Consider the following 14,108-nt stretch of genomic DNA (forward strand, 5'->3'; position numbering starts at 1 on the left):
AAAAATATATAAAGAATGTTTATTCGAGAAATAGCCATGTGAAAGTAACAATTTTTAGTGCTTTTATGGAGCTCTAATTATAACTTAACTAGTTGTTTTAGAGTAATAACATAAATATGATTAACATTTTTCATAAATATGACAACGAAGCTAGCATGTGACAAGAGTGCTTGAAGGTACAAAGTTGAGTTGCTTTGCGTTAATTTCTTTTTCTTAAGACACAATAGACCCCCCCCCCCCCCTCAAAAAAAAAAAAATTCCTCATGGTTGGAAGACAATTTTCCTTATAGTACAATAAAGCCTATTACCAACAGCTGATATTTGCTTATACTATAATTTGGCCGATCCAAATTCAATTTCTCAAGAAAACATGAAGCAAAGGAAAAGGCAGAGTTTGTCGTTTGCCTGGGCTTTGCATGAGCATCCTGAATAGATATGTAATTAATCACTCTCTCTAGGATAAGCCCAGCAAAAAAAATAATCTCTATAATTAAAAAGATAGAATCCATTACGTGTCACCTCAATAGCAATCAAATTATGAGACATATCATTCAAAATAAAAAATTACTAAAACAAATACTAAAAACAATTTTTTTAAAAAAATGGCCAGATGGGGGTGGTTCGGCATAAGCCGAGACCATATTCACAGCAAAAACAGTTGAGGGGGACAATCAAAAAAAATTGAAAGTTTGATACCCTAAATAAAGATTTTTTGAACTTTTTGAGTAGTTTCAACTCGCATGAAAGTTAAGAGCTATAGTACCCCAAGTGTTTATTGAAGATGTATTAAGCTCATTAGGGTTCATTAAGAATTTTTTGGACCTTTGACTTTTGATTATTGACAAAATGTTTGCAGCCTAGTGTCCGAACGTTTGATCCAAACCCTCGTGAAGAACGTTCGTGTATGGACCACCAGACGTATGAGCTTAACCCTATCCCCGAATGTTCGACCTACAACCCTAGAATCATTAAGTAATGGTACACCGAACATTCACACAGTACACCGAATGTTTGATTATACGTAGACCTGAGAAAGCAATTCATTCTTATCCTCAAACATTTCACACCTGTAAATACCCCACCCTCCTTTGTTTTTCAGCTCATTTCCACCCATTTTGCTCTATGAAACCCTTGTGTGAGTATGTGAGGGTGTTTTGGCAGAAGAGAGGTGGTTTTTTGTGATTTTGCTTTCAAGATGTAGTATTCTAGCCTAACTCGTTCTTTATCTTATTTTGATGATGTTTAGGTGTTTTTCATGGCTTAGCTAGTAGGCTTTGAGCTTATAGCTTTGTTTTAGGGTTAATCTTAATTTAATGAAGGTTTAGCATTTTGATAATTTGGATGTGATTTCTCCTGCATTGATGTGTTATTTTAGGTTTGGACTCTGTTAAGGATCATGTTAAAACCTTAGAACTCTCTTAGAAGTAGTTTGGTAGCTTTTTGGTTCAGAATGGATTTTATGCCTAGCATCGAACGTTTGACCCTCCTTGTCCGAATGTTTGATGTCATGGCTGAACATTCAATGGTCAAGCACAAAATTTGTTTTGAGTGTATTTTGGTTTAGGACTTGTTTTAGCTCGAATTAGAATCGATGGTAGATCTTTTCTCAGATTTCGAGGTTGTGGAGACTCAAGAGGATTTTAAGGATGCATCGTATGACTCAAGTGAGAAAAGACTTACATGGATACTTCTTGTTATTTTCTTTATGCATAGCATGATTAATGTGCATGTTTATGTTGTGCAAAAATCTACCTAAATTAATAGGTAAATAATTGTACGTTTTAACTCGCAAGTGCACAAGATCAAAACAATAGTATAGCAGGCAAGTACGAGATCATTCCCACGAGGATTGATAAATTATGTTTAGAAGTAATTTCCTATTTAATTAAAAGATAAAATTCAATTGTCACGATTGAATTCAATAGAATAAAAGATAAACAAAAACTAAAAAAGATTAGGGTTTTGATATCCACCACTAATTATATTCAACTAATATAACAATATGCCAATGCTTTGATCAAGTTATGCATATTTAATGTTTGCCAACCTAAGGGTTAAACTCTAACGCCTTAAGCTATTGATTTCCCTAAGCAACGAATTAGCCACTTGGTCCATGCTCTAATTATTTTCTTTCCTAAAGGATTTAGCATGTCTATACTAAATTGTTCTTTAGAAAAGCATATGTTCTATGGAAATCGACAAACACACAAGGCCTAGGGCATGGATACATACTCCCGGTTCCCTATGTTGATTAACCCAAGAATCGCGGTGTGGATTCTTTTGTTACTTAAGTTAAACTCAGGACTCGGTCATCCAAATTGATCTAACTAACAAGTCCATACCACATGCACATGTTGATCAGGCATACACATATGAGGAATTCATGCAAACAGGTATTAATCAAGTTAAATAGCACAACATGATCATCACAAGGCGCCAATATTGAAATATAAATTAAACATAACTAGGGCTTCAATCTAGCCCTAAATAAAGTATAAACTACATAATAAAGACAAAAAGGGTGGAAGAGAGAAAACCCAAACTCCTCTAGATTTAGCCTTTAGTTCCTTTCTAGAGCTTGTACCTCTTTTCTCCACACCTATTCTTAGAAGCTAAGAGGTCTATTTAGAGGCTTTAGAAGTCCTTGTTACACAAGTAAACCTAGGAATTTCGCAGGGTTTTAATCCTATTACAATTGGGAGTTGGAAAACCCTAATATGGAAGGAAAGGGAGTCTGTCCACAGCTTCTAGAATTCTCCAGCGCACAGGTGCGATCGATCGCATGTCTGCGATCGATGCCTCTTTTGCCTACGCTCGATCGCTCCTGGCCTGGCTCGTGCAGCATCTCCTCTGGTATTGCGCTCGATCGCAGGTACCTTGCGATTGATCGCAGTACCAGGGAGCTCCAACTTTCCCATATTCTCTTTTTGGGCCTAAATCACCCAGTTTTACTTCACTCTCTTCCAAAAGCTTGTAAAAACATCAAAAAACACAAAAAGGAAGTAAAATGACCTAATTAACCAAAACTAAAGGATTAAAACATGTAAGATAAGGGCTGAAAATATGAATATTTTAATGCTTATTAGTTTACAACTTTCATGAAATACATTTTTTTATTACTGTAATCTCTACTTTGTGAAAACATATGATGATTAAACAAGATGATGGAAATGATACGATTTGTAAAAGCATGCATGTGAAAGACAAAAAATGAAATTGCATCGTATGACATGGTACATCGGTACGTGCAGGATAACAACCATGTGCTAACTAAAATTATAAGGGTTAGCCCTATGGTCAAAATATGTTTACCATTTATGTTTAGGCTTGAATCCAATGGTTATTTGTGACCATAATAGCCATGTTTATATAGTAGTTATTATGGACGGGTGTCAATAATAGCATGGGCAACCCGAGTTCATACTAGGTTGGGAGCGGATGGTATGCATATGATATTCGGGGCGACGATCTGAACGGCGGCACCAGATCTGTAAGGCAGACCGGCAACCTTCGTGATCTGGCTGATGTTGCGGCGGGTTGGCAAAATGGTAGCAACTTCGAGAGGCGCGTGGTTGTTCCGATGAGGCTATGCTCGATGGCTCTAGACTCGTCTGGCCTGGATCTATCGATTGGCACTACCGCAAATGTGATCGGAGCTTTGTGGAGGCGCGTAGAACGAACAAATTCCCAGGAAAGTCTTGCGGGAGCGTAAACTGCTCTTGGGACGCACATGGAGGCGCATTTACTGACTGACAGAACCTTCTGGTGGCACGTGTAAGCACCACCACGGAAGCCTAGACGCTTTAGATCTCTTTGGATCTGTACTTGGCAGCGTTTGAACTGTCGTCAGCAGCAGAAGCGTGTAGCTTCTACAAGGGCAGCGGCGGCGTAGGCAGAAACTAGCGGAGGCGCATGGCGTAGTGTCAGAGGGCCGATGGCAATTCCAGATTTATAGGCTGGCATGATTTTGAGACTATGCGCAGCAGAAATTTTGGTGGCGCTTGATGCAGGGCGATAAGACTAAAATTCGACAAAAGGAAAACACTATAAAAGACGATTATTGAAGGCCACAGAAAAGTGGCTCTAATACCATGTTAGAATAGGTCTGATACCATGTTAGAATAATGGAGAGATATAGAAGAGCGGAAGAATAATAGGGGGAGCAGAAGCACACAATAGAGTACATTGTATTAATATTAATTATGATAATAAATACAGATGCCTCTATTTATAGGGAGGCAAGTAACCTAATTGACTAAGGAAAGGTAAACCTAGTAGACTAATAATACCTAAGGAAGTAAATAACCCTAACATAATATTCTTAACAAGATTTGTTCGTTTTTGACATTTTTTTAGTGGCTTCCTATAGTTTTTGATGTCAAGAAATTGATGCCTGTCATGTAGTGCCCCAGAATTTTCAAAGCTATTTAAATAGATTATTTTGATAATGATGTTATTTTAATATCCATTGTAGCTAAGGATTTTAATTCTTGGGAAATTTATGAGAGTGGTAATTAGAGAATGGTAATTGGTGAAATAATAGGATAGTAAATGGTAGGTATAAGGATGGTAGAATAAGAAGGTAGAATAGTATAGGCTAGGTAGAATAGTATAGGGTTGGTGAAATAGTATAGGGTTGGTGAAATAGTAAAATGATGGTATAATTGTAAATTGAAGGTAGAATAGTATAGGGTTGGTGAAATAGTATAGGGTTGGTGAAATAGTAAAATGAGGGTATAATTGTAAATTGAAGGTAGAATAGTGTTTGATTTTCTCCTATAAATAGAGCTCTTCTCCTTCAGTATTTTCACCACTCATCTCCTCTCCCATCTCTTGCATATATTCTTCCTTCTTCCGCTTTTTACTCGGTCTTTCTTCTTTCTAAGAGTGTTTACTCAGAACAGAGAGAGAAAGGGCGAGACCAAGCGCTACAAGAAAGAAAGAACACAAGAGATAGCGGACTTTAGAAATTAGTTTCAAAAGATATACTAGTGGTGTTAGTCATATTGGAGCAACTAGATTCCTTCATACCACTTTTAGCTTCAGTCTAGAGGTAAGTAAATTCACTACCCCTTCTAAAATTACTTCATGTCATGCTATTTATTCATTCTTTAGTAAATTGTAAATGATTATTTTATTTACGTATTATGAAGTTATGTTGCATGCATGAAGGATTTCTAAAAGAATTATCTAGAAAGTTTCTATTTATTTAAACGCTTTCTAAGTACAACAAGTTTATATTTGAAAAGGTTTCTATTTTGAGAAAAGAAAGTTGAGAAATGATGATGATTATAAGAAAGAAAAAAGATGATAAACCCTCCTACATGTTGCCCTAAGATGCATCAAAAGAAGTACAAAGAAAAGTACAAGAGATGAGATAAATGTTTATGAAATGAGGGCACATGTATGGAGGAGAGTATTTTTGGCCCCAAGATAAGTAAAGATGAGAGTTCGGTACCGATACTCGGATGGAGGCGAACCCACTGAAGGAGGCTATGCCAGAAGGTGGTATTCCATCAACTAGACCGTTGAGTGCACCAAGAAAGAGTTAATTGACGGTCGGGCATGGCTGAGGCCACAGTTCAGTGTCATGGTCACAAGGACCCGCAACCCTCGTGCACAGGGGTAATAGTGTACATGGGCCCTATTATGAGAAAATGATACTATATTTTTAACGATGATATGCTATGATGATTTACAAAGATTATTTATAATGATGCATTATGATGATGATTTATAAAAATGATTTACAACGATGATCTATTACTAGATGTAATAGTATGTATATGTTACGGGAGATGCAACCGTACATACAGATATTATTATGGTTAGAATTATATTTATTTGCGAAAACGATTTTCAAAACTGAGAACAAGGAGTAAAACTATTTATGGTTGTGGATTTTACTTGCTGGGCCCCCTTTGGGCTCATTCAGTTTTATTTCTTGTTTTCAGGTAGAAAGGACGCTGGAATAGGAGGCCGGAATGGGGTGGGAATAATTATTAATTTTCAAAGTCTTTTCATATAAGTTATTGTAATGATATGATATTCCGCAACTAAAATCTAATGTTTTCTAATTCCGCTTGTAATAAAATCTCTTGAAAAAAATGTTTTACGCATTTATTGTATCTTTTAAAATCAAGTACTCTGATAGACCTTATAGATCTTTGCAAGAATTTTTGTTGAAAAAGAAGAAAAGTGGCAAACTCAGTCTTAACGGACTGGGGATGTTACATGTCAAGTATTATAGCACTCACATTTTTTGCTAGCCTTGTAGCAAAATGTCAAAAAATTTGTCCAGTGCTCCAAAAAATAAAAAAAACAACAGCCATATATATTTTATTCTTCCCTCTCTGCTCTCAATATTTTATTGCAATTTCATTTCTCTTTCATTCTCCTCTGTAAGTATTCTGGAAATTGAGGTTTGAGGGGTTACTTAGCATTGAAGCTTGCTATGAGATAGTGTTATTGTCTTTAATGGTTTAAGCAGTGTTACTAATGTCTTCCCATTTTGTTCTTTCCCTTGTTGGTAGTTTCCTATTTTAAAATTCTTCTCCACTAGTATTATCCCTAGCCTAATTCGATCTCATCAAAACGCATCAACATTGCTTAACCTTAGCCTCTCTCGTTAATGCGGATTTGTGTATCAACCTCAAACCTTGATCAAATTCACTCACTTTTATTCATGGATCAGGCTTAAGCTTGGGCCCAAGTTGGGGCTTGAGGTATGGTACAACTTAGAAACTACGAACGCTTCTTATAATACTGTTCCATATGATTCTTCAATGAATTTTTTCTTTTTCCTGGTGGTGGAATACACTACTAGAAAGTACCGGAGTAATATTCACAAAACCCACAGTCTAATAGCGCTAATAAAAAATACAGAGAGAGAGTTGTTTTATATTTATTTAATTTTTTATGTTATTCAACCCATTCAATAAGAGACTATTTATAGCATCACCCAAGTGAGGAGGAGGGAGAAGGTTTTTTTTGGAGTAACATGCCAAAAGTTACTCAATTGAATTACTAACTGACAGATATAATGATTGTTAGTTCTAAGCATAACACCTGTCAGATATAACTGACTGGCATTATGCCTGATAGTTACCAACTTACAAGCCCGGCGTTGTATCGTTTGGCGTTGTACACGAAGGGGTGCGCCCATTTGGAAACAAGAACAAACAAGAAACTCTTTCCTTTTTATTAAATAAACTAAAAATGTTAGAACATTTTGCCTCGTGTCTAACTATCGATGAGAAAGAACTTGCAAAAGAAAGAAAAAGTAAGCAAGGAGCCCGCCGGTGTGGGCTGACGAAGGTTGACTTTCATGCTTAAGTTAGTATGTATTTAAATAAATAACCTAAAATAAAAACATGGTAGAATTTTGAGAAGAGATCAAAAGTCAACCATTTCCTATCATATTGCCTGCACTTTATTCGGGACTTTGGAAGTAGCTTATGCGTATGATGAGAATTTCGTTCTTGGTGTGTTGATGGTCCTTCGGCATCTCATAGGATCAACCATCTTTGGGGAAATCCGCCAAATGCAAGTGAGTATATATTTAAATTTTTCTCTACTCTTTCTGTTGTGTTGGTTTATTCTTAGCAACTTTTAGCCAAGAGGAAGAAAATTGGACAAATGAAATTGCATATTAGGTGAAGGATAATAGGATTTTGTGTGATTTTGATATGCTGGTGTAAGCCCCTGACTTAAAATCAATTAAGTCATAATATTAGAGTTTATAAACTCGCAACCGTAAATATTATTATTATTATTAATAGGTTTTGTGGGTGTTCAAAACTTTAATTTGTGCTTTGGGAATTTTGGGTATCTCATACTTAAGTCTGCAGTTGAAGAAGATTGAAGGAGGGTGAAAAAAACTGCTTAAAGGAAGACAAATACAGAGCTGAACGCCCAAACAGGATGAAAAGGTTTTTGAAGGGTATATGCGGAAGAAATTACAGAAAGTACTTATTACCAGAGGAGATCGGATGGCTAAGCAAATAGGCCCTCTCGGGTTCAAGGGTGTTTGGATGGACATAAGACATGTCCAAATAGATGGAGTTCCAAGAACATCCCTATAGCAAAGATCAATGTTATGTTTAGTCATATAATCACCATCTTCATACAACTTGTATAACACCAAGTCCTTGGATCCGAGAGTTTGTCCGATCTCTCACAAACTCTCGAATTTTCTCTAAATTTTGTTTGACTAAGAGATGAGAAACTGTAAAGACAAAGCAATCATTAAATAGAAAGTTGCTAACCTGTGGTGGTGGCATCCACACACAGTAGGTAACTGGACGCAACTACAGTTTCGTAACTGCCGGCACACCCCGCTTGTCCGGACTTAGATTTCTCTTGTCCAAACATGCCTCTTCTAGATTTGTGTTGTCCACAGTGCCATTTAGACATCCCTACTAGTTAGATGTTTTTGGAACTCCAACTATCCAGACACCAATGAACCCAAGAATGCTTGTTTGCTCAGCCATCTTGACTCTTCTAGTATCAGGTACGTACTTTTGGTAATGGCCTTTGGCCCTTTGCATTGTGTCATCCGAACTCTTCTTCTTCATGTTCGAATGCCCAACTCTATTTGTTAGGTAATGGATCGGCCACCTTAAGCTAAACAGACCTCTAGGCCCGATCCAATATACAAGCCCATTAAGAGTCGGCCTAGACCGATAATAAGCCAGCCCACCAAGGGAATAATGGTCCTTTAACCAAGTAAATAAAGGCCACATTCATCAACGAACGTGGCATACTCTCAAAGTCCAAGCTAAGTCCCCAATTCATTAGAACGTGGTCTAGCTGTCAATGCCAAACCGAGACACCTGGTCTCAAGCATAAATCGGGAACCCACATCCAAAGCAAGCATGGCCAAGCCACCCACTAACACAATCCACGATCTCATGATCGTGGAGCAACCCACGATCCACTTTGCCAGCATTGCGCATAATGGATCCTCAGGAACGTGGGGCCGAGAATCTAGGAACGACAACTGGTACCTGATGCCTATAAAAGGGAAGCTCCAATTCATTATTTGATAATCACTCTCAAGCTTTCTCAAAAAATAATAATAATAATAATAATAATAATAATCACTCTCAAGCTATTCTTGCTTACTTGCTATTTTTCTCTCAAATCATCTACTGACTTAGGCATCAGAGCTATCCCCCGCCGGCACACCCCGACAGCTCTTAACCTATTTTCCCTCTTTTGAAGATTAACAACTCCTCAGATTCTGTGCAAAGTCACTCCTTGAAAAGCTGTCATCAATACCATACTTGTTTTCTTTTAGCAGTTTCTTCATCTTCTCAAACTATGAACCTAAGTACAAACTACCCTTTATCTCTAAAACATAAAATAAAGTTTTAGACACCGAATAAACCAATCTATAAAACCTAACAGGGTCTTCTAGCATAGTTTTGTAGCATCTCCAAGCCACAACGTGGTCTCCTTTGACTTTTTATGTCTCATTCTTTGTTGGGAACTTTATTTTGAGGTGATACGTGGAGGTGACTGCCATAAGTTTGTTGAAGGTTTCTCCTTTCGATAAGGCATAACTTCATTGAAAACCCTTGAACTTCCACCTGATTTGATAAACCCTCTCTAAACTTCAAAATCTCTCAATTTAATACCCCAAACTTTCAATTGCTCTCAATATGGACTCCTCCGTCAATTTTAGCCGTTAAAAATACAAAAAAAAAGACCAAATTATCCTTGATTTTTTCTTTCTTTTAAATAAATAAAAAAACGTTTTGGAAGTTAGAATTTCATACAAAAGTCAGGGGTATGAACGTCATGTAATGTTTAAAATCTAGCGAAGGGATCCAAATTAAGAGCAATTGAAAGTTCAGGGGATTAAATTAAGAGATTTTGAAATTTATGGGGGGTTTGTCAAATTTGGTGAAAGTTCAGGAGTCTTCAGTGAAATTACCCCCTTTTGATAATGACATTATATATCAACACTACATTCACAATCAAGAAGTATACCATCACACTGACTTCCTTGGGGATGCTTCCAACTGATATGGGCAAGATGATTGATCCTATTTGGCATATCTATAAATGTGTCTCTCCATTAGTGACAACTTTAATGGTAAGATAAGCTGAAAACTCTATCCGTCAGTCTCCATACGAACATAAGTGTTGTAAGATTCAACAAAATTCACAAAGGTTGAATTTTGGTTCTTCGATTAAATCACTTCAGCAACTATGGTCAAAAGTAAGTGTTTTGTGGTTCTTTTATGTTCATATGTTAATTTTCTCCCAAAATCTTACATATATCTGTGTAACTCTGTTTCTACCAAATTGTTCTTTTTAATTACAATAGAATGGCCAATGCCTACTTAAATGAAACTAATTTTTAAAGTTTAATAAATTTTTAAAATAGCTTAATAAAACCATACTGGTTAAAACATAAATTTGTGTTGAAAATAGACATGTGCAAAATTGAATAAGAGCATGTTTGAGAAATAGAGTTTTTAAATTAAAAAGTGTTTTTTGATAAAAGCTTCGTTTTTAAGCTTTTACCAAAAGTGAATTTTAGCCATTTTTTGGCTTTTTGGACTCTTATAAACACTTTCAATTTATTTTACCAAACATTTTTTTATTCAAATGGACTTTTTGAATATTAAACACACTTTTAAGCCTCTCAAACGCACACATAAACATGTCTTAGGAGTAGGGATGGGCGGAGGTCGGGGTGGGGTGGATTTCTGCCTTTTCCCCTACTCGACCCGCACCCTGTGGGTTTGGAAAATCCAACCTGCTACCCGAAAAAAATGAATACTATCAACCCGGGTTAAAGTTGAACGGGATAGGTATTGTGGGTTGTGCGGGGCTGGTCAGATTTCGTCATGGAGCCCCATGAACGAACCTGGAAAGATCTTTGAGGACCCTAGAGGCGAGCAACAAAGTAGAACTTTCATGGGATTTCGGCATGGAACTCAATCCACTGTCAATCTCCGATGGGAACAACAGTGAACTAAATTCGATCAATAGAGGAGATCGCTTCACCTCAAAGCTTGGACAACTTTCACCATTAAATCTGAACGTATACCAGTTGTAGAAGAGGTCTTGATCAAGATCTAAAGCTTAGTCTACTAGCTCAAGTTGCAAGTCAAATAGTGGAGATCTAGTGACAGACAGAAAGAGAGAGAGAGAGAGAGAGAGAGAGAGAATAGGCCAGAGAGAGAGAGACGAGAGAGAGAGAGAGAAAGAGAGAGATGAGAGAGAGAGAAGACGTGAGAGAGCAAACGAGAGAGACGACTGCAGAATAAAGAGAGAAGGGCTGAAGAAATTATTAGGGTTAGGGTTTTTTTCTTTTATACTCAAGCGAGGCTGGTACCCGTGGCACAAAAATTTCTAAACCTGCAACCCGCCCTGCCTCGCATGGGTTGGAAAAAATCCAACCCGTATCCACCAAAAAAAAAAAAAAAAAAAAAAACCTCCAAATCCAGCCGGGAGGGGCGGATCGGAGCGGGGATGGCGGGTTGGGCAGGTTTTTGCCCACCCCTACCTAGGAGAGTTATATAGATGTATCGGTTTACTTATAGATACTAAATACACTCAAAAAAGGAAACAAATTGATAGCTAGCATAGCATGTTAGTATACAAAACAAATATTATGCTAAAAATACGTAGTGAAAAGGATTTAGAATTAACTCCGACCATATTTGCTCAAACGAATTGAGGAACCTCACCAGTAGAAACCCTAAAATAAATTTTAGTAGAGATGTATCTTTCAACCTATGCCTAATTATGTCTTCGGGCCCATATTGATAGAATACACAGGCTTTTTATTTATAAGCTAGGTCAAAGTCCCTCGATCAAAATTTTACCTTATTTATTCTTCCTATCGAGAAATTAGAAATCAAAACAAAATCAATTATGATTTTGATTCAACAAATAATTTCTTATTTGCAATAAATTACTGAACACCCGTAATTATGTTTAATTCAAATCACTCTAAATATCATGCGGCATATAGGCCACACTTTATTGAAAATTTATTACATAGCGTACATATATTACTATTGCCGACGACTACAATCAAGATGTAACCAGCACCAATAACTCTCACATCATTGGCATGCTTATCAGGTGCTTTTCTCTCCGCTATCATGACAGTAATTTTGGATCATAAAGTTTCATCATGGAAATTGTCATGGAACATCACCCTTCTTGCACCAATCTATAATGTGAGCTTATGAATTCTACCCTTTTTTTTTCTTACCTATTTATACTGACTCATGTAACCCTAGCTAAATTTATGATTTCCTATAGCGATTTATAACATTTGGAATAACAACATATGTTCAAATGTTGGCAATAAGGATGAAAGGACCAGTTTTCGTGACAACATTTGGACCACTTTCCACAATAATTGTAGCCATTATTGGACTACTCACTTTAGGAGATGCTTTATACATGGGAAGGTATATATATATGGATTACTTTTTTCTAGCAAAAATGAGAAATGTACATATTTATAATTAATATTTCTTATATTTTTCTGGTTTCCTTCCTGTGTGGGGCTACAATGATAATTCTTGGCTTGTACGCAACTCTATGGGTAATGGAAAAAGAGAAGCAGGATAAGCCATCAGAGCAAGTCGTGTCAGAGTAAAAGTGTTGAAATCAAACAAGAAAAGTAATATTGGATGTGTTCAAGCAAGACAATAAAATTACTTAATTTTAATTAATTTGTCTAAAGCAGTACTATATCATTAGAGATTGATTTCCTATCAATATTAATGCAGACTCGAAAGTGTATAACAATTTAAAGTGTTCAATGTATAAAGAATATATAAAGAATGTTTATTCGAAAAATAACCATGTGAAAGTAATAATTTTTAGTGCTTTTATAGAGCTCTAATTATAACTTAACTAGTTATTTTAGAGTAATATATAACATAAATATGACTAACATTTTCCATAAATATGACAACGAAGCCAACATGTGACAAGAGTGCTCGAAGGTACAAAGTTGAGTTGCTTTGCATTAATTTCTTTTTCTTAAGACACAATAGACCCCACCCCCCCCCCCCCCCCCCCAAAAAAAAAAAAAAAAAAATTCCTCATTGTTGGAAGACAATTTTCCTTATAGTATAATAAAGCCTATTACCAACAGCTAATATTTGCTTACACTATAATTTGGCCAGTCCAAATTCAATTTCTTAAGAAAACATGAAGCAAAGGCAAAGGCAGAGTTTGCCGTTTGGCTGGGCTTTGCATGAGCATCCTTAATAGATATGTCATAGATTCATCTAGATGGATTTCACTTGTATAAGAAGCACTTCTTCATTTTATTTTATTTTTTTTAATTTTTTATTTGTCCTCTGGTTTGAGGTTTTAACAATTATTTCACTGAGTTTTAACAAGTAGTTAATCACTCTCTCTAGGATAAGCCCAACAAAAAAAAAAAATCTCTATAATTAAAAAGATAGAATCCATTACGTCTCATCTCAATACCAATCAAATTATGAGACATTTCATTTAAAATAAAATAAAAAATTAAAAAAATTAAAAAAAATTACTAAAACAAATGCTAAACACAAGTTTTTTTAACAAATGGCCAGATGGGGGTGGTTCGGCATAAGCCGAGACCACACTCACAGCGAAAAAAGTTGAGGATGACAATGAAAAAAAATTGAAAGTTTGATACCCTAAATAAAGATTTTTTGAACTTTATAAGTAGTTTCAACACGCATGAAAGTTAAGAGATGTAGTACCCCAAGTGTTTATTGAAGATGTATTAAGCTCATTAGGGTTCATTAAGAATTTTTTGGACCTTTGACTTTTGATTATTGACAAAATGTTTGCAGCCAAGTGTCCAAACGTTCGATCCAAACCCTAGTGAAGAACGTTCGTGTATGGACCACTAGACGTACGAGTTAACCCTATCCCCGAATGTTCAACCTACAACCCTAGAATCGTTAAGTAATAGTACACCGAACATTCACACATAGTACACTGAATGTTTGATTATATGTAGACCTGAAAAAGCAATTCATTCTTATCCTCAAACATTTCACACTTGTAAATACCCCACCCCCCTTTGTTCTTCAGCTCATTTCCACCCATTTTGCTCTATGAAAGCC

The sequence above is a fragment of the Corylus avellana genome, chromosome 5, assembly GCF_965113065.1.
Source record: "Corylus avellana chromosome 5, dhCorAvel1.hap1.2, whole genome shotgun sequence".
NCBI classification, from domain to species: Eukaryota; Viridiplantae; Streptophyta; class Magnoliopsida; order Fagales; family Betulaceae; genus Corylus; species Corylus avellana.